Here is an 11702-nt window from a genome sequence, read left to right as displayed (position 1 = left end):
TTTCTTGGCGAAGACCCCGGAGCTCCTCTGCACGCTTCTCTATGTCCATGCTCGCCCTCGCAACAAGCGCTTCCCGGGACTCCAACTTGACTTGGCGGGCGCGGTAGAGCGCCAGCAGCCTCCGTAGCAGCCGCTCCTCCTCAGGCTCGCCGCTGCTGCTTCCCGGCGCGTCGACGATTGACAACCCGGCGGAGGCAAGCACCTCCCCATCCAGAGCTTCTCCTTCCACCGGCGCCCTGGAGCTTGACGCCCAGGGGAGCTTGATGAAGATGCCCTCGCCGGCCTTCAGATAGGCGCCGGGCTGGGACTCCTCGGAGTCTACCGTCGCGGCAGCGGCGGAGGGATCGGCGGTTGGTGTAGCGCCTGGCGCTCCTGCGGCCTCAGGACCGTCAGTGCGATCGCCAGATCCCCCTCCAGCTTCTTCGGCAGCAGCCTTGGCGGCCTCTTCACCGGCGGGCACGTCAGCACCGGCTCCTTCTTCGGTGGCCGCGGCATCATCAGTATTGCCGCGCGCGTCCTCCTCGCCGCCCGCCTCGGTCTCCATCGGATCCGCGGAGGGTGGGTTTGACGACCGGAGAAGAAGGAGAAATCAAACAAGTATCCGAGAAGAAAAATCAGCAGAAGACTACAAGGAAAGTTTCGGGCAAGAAGGACTACCTGTGCTGGGATCTGCTGTCATGACCTCCACCACCGGGGGATCGTTGGCGCTGTCCCTTGCCAGAGACTCCCCCCTTGCCGGAGACTCCTCCCTTGCCGGAGATCGCTTCCTTGCCGGAGAACGCTCCCTTGCCAGGGAGTCCGCCCTTGGCGGCGTAGTCGAAGCAGACGACGAGTCGGAGGAGATCACCACGCCCTCCTGATGAAGCTGTTCTGCACCTGCACAAACAAACCAGTGATCAGATGTCAACAAAGGAAAAGAGCAACCACGCGCACCCAGAAGCAGAAAGTAAACCATATGCTTACGCTGGGGGCTGCGCTGGGGGCTGCTCTGCGAAGTGATGGCCGGATCCAGCAAGGTGGTCTCGGGCGCGACTCCTGTCGTCGCAGTGGGCTCGTCCTCGATGACCACCACCTGAGCCTTGGCCCTCTTCGCCGCCCTCTGGGCCAGAGTCCTAAAAAGGGAGAGTCCAGGGTGGGTCAAATCAGATGCAAGACAGGAATGGCAAGTTGAAGAACTACAAGAACAAGCAAGGGAATCTTACTCTTCTTCTTGCTCCTCGTCGGAGCTGAGCGCGGAGAGGTCGAAGTTCGGCCCACTTCCAGCGCGACGAGGTGGAGGGGTGGGATCCCTTGACCGCTTGGCGGGGGCTGCGGCGCCAGCCCGAGACTGCCCCGCTTCAGTTGTCGCTGCGGTGGGAGGCGCTCCCACGGCAACCGTACTTGCCGCAGTAGAGTGCGTCGCGCGACGCTGTGGCTGTTGGCCCACTTGCCGCCCTGCTACGTCGCCGACCCTGCGGAGGCGCCTTCTTGGCTGCGCTGGGGGCTGCGCTGCGGGCCCTGCTCGCGGCAAGCTCCTCGGAGATGGCGGGCCGCTCGCACCCTTGGCGGGCTCGTTCGACTCGGCGTCGGGCACGGCGAGCTCTTCTTCCTCTTCGGGCTGCTCCCGTTCGGCAAGACTCATCGCCAACGCCGCGTCCGCTTCCTCCACGGTGAACCCGAATTCACCCGCGGCCGCGGCTGCCGCCGCCTCTTCCGCCCTGGTGGCGATGCGCTCCATCTCTTGATCAGTGGTGTCGTGGGTGAGGAGCTTCTTCTCGTCAGCATTGACCGCCACCTCCACTAGGCTGTCGAAGAACTGCTGCACGACGTCGCCGGCGGGCTCTTGCCAAGTTGGAGCGATCCCGTGCGAGTCACACAACGGCATCATGGCGCAGATGCGGTCGCGCGAGGAGTTGTTGCACAGAGGAACGACGCCTGCCGGCAACCTGAACCACTCGGGATGCTGTGGGTCATGCTTGAATATCTCCTTGAGTATCCCGTCCAACTCTATGACGGTGAAATTGAAGTTGAGGCCTGGGCGCAACCTCATGATATCTGCCGGGCCTCCAAATTCCCAGGCGGGTCTCCCCCTCGCCTGCAGAGGGGCGATGCGCCGGCGAAGGAAATCTGCGCCGACAGCTCCTACAGTCAGCCCGGCAAGCCTGAGGCGCAAGATCCGAGTGGTGGCGATCTTCAGCTTGTCGTCATCCATGGAGAGAGCGCTCCAGTCATTGCCACGCACTGCTGGGGCTTGGCGCAGGGCGGTGAACGGCTGCGGGCTCTCTTCTACAACCCAACACCAATCTGCTCTCCACTCGTCCCACTTGCTGCGGAGCTCCCCCTCCAGATAGGTCTCCTTCTTGCCGGCCCGCGAGATCCAGGCGATCCCGCCGGCAAGAGGTTCCCCTCTCTCGACACGAGGCATAAAGAAATGGCGGAAGAGAGCTACGTTGGGGTGGACTCCGACAAAGTTTTCGCACAGATGGGCGAAAACTGCCATGGTCAGAACGGCGTTGGGGGTGAAGTCAAGGAGGTGGAGTCCATAGGTATTCATGACGTCGCAAAAGAAATCAGAGAATGGCGGGCAGAGCCCGCAGTAGAAGAACACGGCAAAGAAAGGGTAGCCGCCAACTGGAGCTTCTTGCGAGGTGATGGCGGAGAGTACCTTTGTACGCGGATGCGCCCGTGTCTCCGTAGACCAGAAGAGATAGTACCACTCCCTCAGATCCTTTGCGGAGATCTCGGGGAGGAAGGTGGCCCGCTCTTTCTGCAGCGCCTCAAGCCGCTGCGCTTCGGTCGACTTCACAGCTTTCGCGGCCTTCCCCTTTCCGGGCTTCGGAGCCATGGCGGAGGCGGTGGGGGAGATCAACGGCGCTGGTAGTGGCGGCGGCGACGGGAGCGGAGCGCTGCTCTCTTTCGACTTTGGAAGCGGAGGGGGGCGGCGGAGGTTTCTGCGATTGCAACAGCGAATGACGAAGATAGGGGAAATACCCCTGTTTCCCCTGCTTATAAGGAGGAGGGGGCGGACGTTGCGCTCTTTCCGAATAAAGAACCACCCACGATCTCCCCCACGTCGCCGTGATTGACGCGTGCCGTTGCGGGGGGTGCGGTGGATACGGAGTTAGATTCGGCATACCCCAGGCCCGCGCGTGCCCGTGCCCTGTTTTGGGCCTGGCCCAAAAGCGCTCGGTACCGTGTATGGCCCAGGCCCAGGGGCTCCTGTCGGTGTACTAGAGTAGGGGTACCCTAGTATCCCGAACTCGTGCACGGGCAGTTGCAGCGCCCCGCGGCAAGGCTTGCCGAACGACCGCCAGGGTCCTCCGTGGGTTCCCTTGGAGCCCCTTCAAGAACAAAGTATTTAAGATGAAGAGACAAGACCCCGGCAAGAGGAGCTTGCCGGGAAGGCCAACCAAGGCACCACAAGAAACTTGCCGCTACGCACCACACGTCCCGGCAAGATCCGGCGAGCGACAAGCTTCCGGACGCGGCAAGACGACGACCCTGGCAAGGTATTTGCCGGGGGCCAGCTGCCACTCCATACCCGCGCTCCAGCGCACCCGCCCGCGTGTCGTCATGAGGCTTCCTCAGGGGCGCGTGGCGGGAGCCTGTGCAGCCAGGGGTACGCGGTGGCAAGCGGAGATGAAGAGAAGGCCATCGTGGCAAATGGTGGCGCTCCTAACGGTCACTTTTTGCACTGTTTAGGCAACTCAGACGGGCATTCAATGACCTTGTGCCCTGCCGTCAGAGTTAGGTAGGGTGCACTGTGTCCACAGTAGTGGTAGCTGCACCTACCGCATCCTTTTCCATTTTTACCCTTCTAGTCTACGTTGCCACCTGTCGGTGACCCCTTGAAAGTATAAAAGGAGGCCCAAGCACAACGTAGAGGGGGTTCGGCTCATTCGAAACATCAGGAACACTCTCACGCTCGGTCTGGCAGCGTCCATCGCTCCTGAGCAAGAATTCAATACACACAAACAAGCAGCAGTAGGGTTTTACGCATCCGTGCGGCCCGAAGCTGGGTAAAACTGCTCACGTGTACTGCCTCGATCCGCTCTTTGCGCGGCCTCCGCCCCCCTCCGAACCGAAAGGGGCCCGGTCCCCATAGGTGTTGGTGGATCAGTTTCCCCGACACCTCCACCTGACAGCGTGGACCCACCTACGGGCAACCGTATTTCATGAAAAAATGTTTCCCCCTGACTGCTGGGAGCCCCCAGCTACACCTGTTCAAGAAATCGTCCGATTAACCAGTTAACTTGCCGATTAATCCCTACTCCTAGGGTCATCGAGTAGCTGATAAACCGATAAATCATCCGATTAATTGATTAAATGGCCAATTAACTTGCCGATTAGCCTATTAATCCCCTACTCGCCAACCAACCGAGCAGCTACCAGTTAACGATTTCCTCAACAATGCCAGCTACATCTTCGCACGCAAGGACGTGCGTCCGGGCAAAAACAAACGATTCGCCCCCCTGACAGCTGGGACCCACCAGCCTCATCTTTGCACACAAGGAAGTGCCTGACAGTCGGGACCCACCTGGTCGAAGTATACGTAGCGTTGTCATTCTGTCCGCGAACGTGTACGTACATACTGGTCGATGTAGAGGCACGCACGTGTCGTAGTAGAGGCGCGCATGTAGCATCTACACGTACGTACATCAGCCAGTGTGCAAGAAAAAAAATATGGCCACGTACGTACATATGGGCGTGGTCTCGAACGCCTACTCGCGCATACGTATGACTAGGGCTCGTGTACATGCCTGGGTCGGAACAAAGAATGGGGAGGCAACAGAATGCATCATGTTCATCGGGAGGCAATGGAACGCGTGGGAGCCAACCGGCTTGGATAGAACAACCGATAGAAACGAGGCCTAGCATACCGCAGAACAGAGGAAACAACCTTGTGTTCAACCGGCCACGTTCGAAATAGGATCCTGTTCATTAGGAGGGGTCTGGTGTACCGCAAAACAAAGGAAACGGACTTGTGTTGGACCTCCTACGATCGAAACGGGGTCCTATTGATCGGGAGGGGTATGGCGTACCGCAAAACGGAGGAAACGGACCTGTGTTGGAGCGCTACGGTCCAAACAGGGGTCCTGTTCATCGGGAGGGGTGTGGCATACCGCAAAAGGGGCTCCACAGGATACTCTTTATCTCCACCATCGACCTCCTCCAGCCTCCACGGGCTACTGTTCATCCACCATCGACCTCCTGCAGCCTCCACCTATGACTGTTCATCGACGGGCTCCTGTTCATCCAGCCTCCACCGCACGCTGCTTCACCGGCTACTGTTCAACCACCCATCTCCACGGGCTCGTGTTCAACCACCCCTCCATGGGCTACTGTTAATCTAGCCCTCCACCGTCTACTGTTCATCCAGCCCTCCACGGTCCACGGGGTCGTCCTGTTCATCCAGCCCTCCACGGGGTCCTGATCATCCAGCCCCAACAGGCTCGATCGATCGGGGTCCTGTTCATTCAGAGGCAACACCACGGGGTCCTGTTCATCCACCCCCACCGGGAACTCTTCATCCAAACCCCCCAGTAATGCTCACTGTTCATCAAGGGAAGGAGGCAGTAGGGTTCGATCGACTTCAGTTAGCAGTAGTAGCAAAGGAATCACTCGGGTTCAGTAATGTAGCTAGTGCAATCGCTCGGGTTCAGTTAGAGCCCAACGCCTCGCTCGGGTTCAGTTAGATCCCAACGCCTCGCACACACGCGCGTAAGTGTACGAGAGAAATGCGCATTTCTCGGCCCCCGATCACCCACCGTAACTGGGAACTCGCCGAAATTTTCCTTGCCCGAAGCTTCTACCACGGTTTTTTCCGCCATGGACGCCCCAAAGAATGTCATGCAGCTGCGTCTCCGGCCCGCCCAGGACGAAAAGCCCATTTTCTGTCATGATTTTTTGTCATAGAAGTAGGAGCCCACCACATCTATGATGATACCGGGTTTTGTCACAATTATCGTCATAGAAGTGTCATAAGTATGACAGGAAAAAAATCGTTCGGCCCAAAATGTCACGGATGTGTCTTTTTTTTGTAGTGGAAGCTGGTCACCTGTGATGATCTCCCCCTCTGGCAGGGTGCCAGAACAGGCTCCCGATTGGTTTTCGGTGGCTACAGAGGCTTGCAGTGACGGAACTTCTGATCTAGGGTCTCCGTGAGGGTTTTTGGAATATTTGAGAATTTATAGGGCGAAGAGGGGGTGTGGGAGGCCACCGAGGTGGGCACAACCCACCAAGGCGCGCCCTGGTGGGTTGTGCCCCCCTCGGGGCACCCCCAGTTGATGCTCTGGCCCATTGGTAGTCTTCTGGTCATAAAAAATCCACAAAAAGTTCCACGATGTTTGGAGAACTTTCATTTCTGCACAAAAAACAACACCACGATAGTTCTGCTGAAAACAGCCTCAGTCTGGGTTAGTTCCATGCAAATGATACCAAAACCATATAAAATTATTGTAAACATGGCATGAATACTTCATAAATTATAGATACGTTGGAGACGTATCGACATCCCCAAGCTTAATTCCTACTCGTCCTCGAGTAGGTAAATGATAAAAGAAATAATTTATGAAGTGTGAATGCTAGCAAAGTGCATAAGTTTGATTAATAATAATTTCAATCACTTTTCCTAGCATCATAATAGCAACTCTTTCTCATAAAACTTTTCATCTTAAAGTAACAACCAATTCACATGTTAAGGTTCAAACAATGAATTCTCTTGAAACTCAACAACCTATATTCTTAGTCACCAAACAATTGCAATTCAACTTATTCAACAGAGTGTAAGTAATAGCTCCACATACTCAACCATCATATAGTCTTCTATGATGGCTAACACTCACCTCATACACATGAGCAAAACGTTTCAATCGGACCCATAGAAAGATAGGGGATTATAATTTCGCCTCCCAACGTATTTGCCTCAAGGGTGATGTCAACAATAATAACTCGTGATATCCATATCCAACTGGACATATGTGCCTAGATCTTTCCTTACCACATGATGCTTGCCAAAAGAGAAAATAAAAAGGAATAGAGAGAAAGACTTTGACTCATGCATGAAAGTAAATACATAAAAGTAAAAGATAGGCCCTTCGCAAAGGGAAGCAGAGATTGCCATGCACTTTTTGGTTGTATGCTCAATCCCTTAGTGCAAGAGAACGTCACGTTATATTGCCCCTTCTGAGGGCAAACTTTATTATGCAGTATGTTGCTTTTATTCTTCGCCATCACAAGTTCATACAATGCTCAATTTTCTCTTACACTAAATGATCTAACACTTTTAGAAGCAAATTTTATTGTCTTATTGCACCGATGACAACTTACTTGAAGGATCTTGCTCAATCCATAGGTAGGTATGGTGGACTCTCAAAACAAGATTTGGGTTTACGGGTTTTTGGATGCACAAGTAGTATCTCTACTTGGTGCAGAATATTGGCTAGCAAGGATAGGGGGCAAGCACCACATGTTGAAGGATCTATGACAATATAACTTCTATGTGAATATGAACAAAGATAAATCATTACGTTGTCTTCCTTGTCCAACGTCAACAATTTTGGCATATAATATTTTGATCGGGGCTCTGAGGGAGTCTTGGATTAAGGTGTCCTCGGGCGTCTGGACTATTGACATGGGCCGGACTAATGGACTATGAAGATACAAGACAGAAGACTTCGTCCCATGTCCGGATGGGACTCTCCTTGGCGTTCGGATATGAAGATTCCTTTCTCTGTAACCGACTTTGTACAACCCTAGCCCCCCCCCCCCGGTGTCTATATCAACCGGAGGGTTTAGTCCGTAGGGCAGAATCATAATCATAGAGGCTAGACTTCTAGGGTTTTAGCCATTACGATCTCGTGGTAGATCAACTCTTGTAATACTCATATTCATGAAGATCAATCTAGCAGGAAGTAGGGTATTACCTCCATAGAGAGGGCTGCTACCTCTTGAGCACTGCGTTGGATTTCCCCGAAGAGGAGAGGATGATGCAGTAAAGTAGTGTAAGTATTTCCCTCAGTTTTTTAGAACCAAGGTATCAATCCAGTAGGAGATCACGCACAAGTCCCTCGTACCTGCACAAAATGATAGCTACTCGCAACCAACGCGATTAGGGGTTGTCAATCCCTTCACAGTCACTTATGAGGGTGAGAACTGATAGAGATGATAAATAATATTTTTGGTATTTTTGATATAGAGATGCAAAGTGAAAAGTAAAAGGCAAAGTAAAAACAAAGCAAGTATTAAAGTAATGGAGATTGATATGATGAGAATAGACCCGGGGGCCATAGGTTTCACTAGTGGCTTCTCTCAAGAGCATAATTATTCTATGGTGGGTGAGCAAATTACTGTTGAGCAATTGATAGAATTGAGCATAGTTATGAGTATATCTAGGCACGATCATGTATATAGGCATCACGTCCGAGACAAGTAAACCGAAACGATTCTGCATCTACTACTATTACTCCACTCATCGACCGCTATCCAGCATGCATCTAGAGTATTAAGTTAAAAACAGAGTAACGCCTTAAGCAAGATGACATGATGTAGAGGGATAACTTCATGCAATATGATAAAAATCCCATCTTGTTGTCCTCGATGGCAACAATACAATACGTACCTTGCTACCCCTCCTGTCACTGGGTAAGGACACCGCAAGATTGAACCCAAAGCTAAGCACTTCTCCCATTGCAAGAACTACCAATCTAGTTGGCCAAACCAAACGGATAATTCGAAGAGACTTGCAAAGATAACTCAATCATACATAAAAGAACTCAGAGAAGATTCAAATATTATTCATAGATAAGCTGGATCATAAACCCACAATTCATCGGTCTCAACAAACACACCACAAAAAGAAGATTACATCGAATAGATCTCCACAAGAGAGGGGAGAACATTGTATTGAGATCCAAAAAGAGAGAAGAAGCCATCTAGATACTAACTATGGACCCGTAGGTCTGAGGTAAACTACTCACACTTCACCGGAGAGGCTATGGTGTTGATGTAGAAGCCCTCCGTGGTGGATGCCCCCTCCGGCAAAGCTCCGGAACATGCCCCAAGATGGGATCTCGTGGAAACAGAAAGTTGCGGCGGTGGAATTAGGTTTTTGGCTCTCTATTTGATCTGTCAGGGGTACGTAGGTATATATAGGAGGAAGGAGTACGTCAGTGGAGCAACAGGGGGCCCACGAGGTAGGGGGCGTGCCCAGGGGGGAGGGCGCGCCCACCACCCTCGTGACCGCCTCTGTTGTTCCTTGGAGCTGGGTCCAAGTATCCTGGATCACGTTCGGCGAGAAAATCACGATCCCGAAGGTTTCATTCCGTTTGGACTCCGTTTGATATTCTGTTTCTTCGAAACACTGAAATAGGCAAAAAACAACAATTCTGGGCTGGGCCTCCGGTTAATAGGTTAGTCCCTAAAATAATATAAAAGTGGAAAATAAAGCCCAATATAGTCCAAAACAGTAGAAAAGGTAGCATGGAGCAATCAAAAATTATAGATACGTTGGAGACGTATCAGGCATCCCCAAGCTTAATTCCTACTCGTCCTCGAGTAGGTAAATGATAAAAAAGAATTTTTGATGCGAAGTGATACTTTGGCATAATTTCAATGTAAATCTCCTTAATTGTTGTATGAATATTCAGATCCGAAAGATTCAAGACAAAAGTTCATATTGACATAAAAGTAATAATACTTCAAGTATACTAATCAAAGCAATCATGTCTTCTCAAAACAGCATGGCTAAAGAAAGTTATCCCTACAAAATCATATAGTCTGGATGTTGCTCTATCTTCATCACACAAATTATTTAATCATGCACAACCCCGATGACAAGCCAAGCAATTGTTTCATACTTTAGTAATCTCAAACTCTTTCAACTTTCACGCAATACATGAGCGTGAGCCATGGACATAGCACTATATGTGGAATAGAATGGTGGTTGTGGAGAAGACGAAAAGGAGAAGATAGTCTCACATCAACTAGGCGTATCAACAGGCTATGGAGATGCCCATTAATAGATATCAATGTGAGTGAGTAGGGATTGCCATGCAACGGATGCACTAGAGCTATAAATATATGAAAGCTCAACAAAAGAAACTAACTGGGTGTGCATCCAACTTGCTCGCTCACGAAGACCTACGACACTTTTGAGGAAGCCCATAATTGGAATATACAAGCCAAGTTCTATGATGAAAAATTCCCACTAGTATATGAAAGTGACAACATATGAGACTCTCTATCATGAAGATCATGGTGCTACTTTGAAGCACAAGTGTGGTAAAAGGATAGTAGCATTGTCCCTTCTCTTTTTTTCTCTCATTTTTTTCTTTTTCTTTGGGCCTTTTCTCTTTTTTATGGCCTCTTTTTTTCTTTCTTTCTTTTTTATTTTATTTTCGTCCGGAGTCTCATCCTGACTTATGGGGGAATCATAGTCTCCATCATCCTTTCATCACTGGGACAATGCTCTAATAATGATGATCATCACACTTTTATTTTTCTTACAACTCAACAATTACAACTCGATACTTAGAACAAAATATGACTCTATATGAATGCCTCCAGCGGTGTACCGGGATATGCAATGAATCAAGAGCAACATGCATGCAAATTATGAAGGTGGCCTTGCCACAAATACAATGTCAACTACATGTTCATGCAAAAAGCAATATGACAAAAGTAATGTGTGTCATATGAACGGAACGGTGGAAAGTTGCATGGCAATATATCTCGGAATGGCTATGGTGATGCCATAATAGGTAGGTATGGTGGCTGTTTTGAGGAAGGTATATGGTGGGTGTATGATACCAGCGAAAAGTGCGCAGTATTAGAGAGGCTAGCAATGGTGGAAGGGTGAAAGGGTGCGTATAATCCATGGACTCAACATTAATCAAAAGAACTCATGCACTTGTTGCAAAAATTTAGAAGTCATCAAAAACCAAAGCACTACGCGCATGCTCCTAGGGGGATAGATTGGTAGGAAAAGACCATCGCTCGTCCCCGACCGCCACTCATAAGGAAGACAATCAATAAATAAAATTGTGCTCCAACTTCATCACAAAGCGGTTCACCATACGTGCATGCTACGGGAATCACAAACTTCAACACAAGCATTCTTAAAATTCATAATCACCCAACTAGCATTATTTTGATATTATCACCTCCATATCTCAAAACAATTATCAAGCGTCAAACTTATCTTAGTATTCAACGTACTCAAAAGAAAGCTTCACATATCCTGAATACCAAGTATATTAATATTAAGCAAATTACCATGCTATTAACGACTCTCAAAATAATCTAAGTGAAGCATGAGAGATAAATAGTTTCTTTAAAACAAATCCACCACCGTGCTCTAAAAGATCTAAGTGAAGTAGTAGAGCAAAAATTATCACGCTCAAAAGATATAAGTGAAGCACTATGAGCAAAACTATCAAACTCAAAAGATATAAGCGAAGCATATAGAGTATTCTAGCAAATTCCAATTTGTGTATGGTTCTCTCAAAAGGTGTGTGCAGCAAGGATGATTGCAGTAAACTAACAATCAAAGACGCAAATAATAGAAGACGCTCCAAGCAAAACACATAACATGTGGTGAATAAAAATATAGCTCCAAGTAAATTACCGATGGAAGTAGACGAAAGAGGGGATGCCTTCCGGGGCATCCCCAAGCTTTGAATTTTTGGTGTCCTTGGATTATCTTAAGGGTGCCATGGGCATCA

Source organism: Triticum dicoccoides, chromosome 5B (genome assembly GCF_002162155.2).
Source record: "Triticum dicoccoides isolate Atlit2015 ecotype Zavitan chromosome 5B, WEW_v2.0, whole genome shotgun sequence".
NCBI classification, from domain to species: domain Eukaryota; kingdom Viridiplantae; phylum Streptophyta; class Magnoliopsida; order Poales; family Poaceae; genus Triticum; species Triticum dicoccoides.
The sequence above is the reverse complement of the archived record's forward strand: the minus strand, read 5'-3'. Positions refer to the sequence as shown.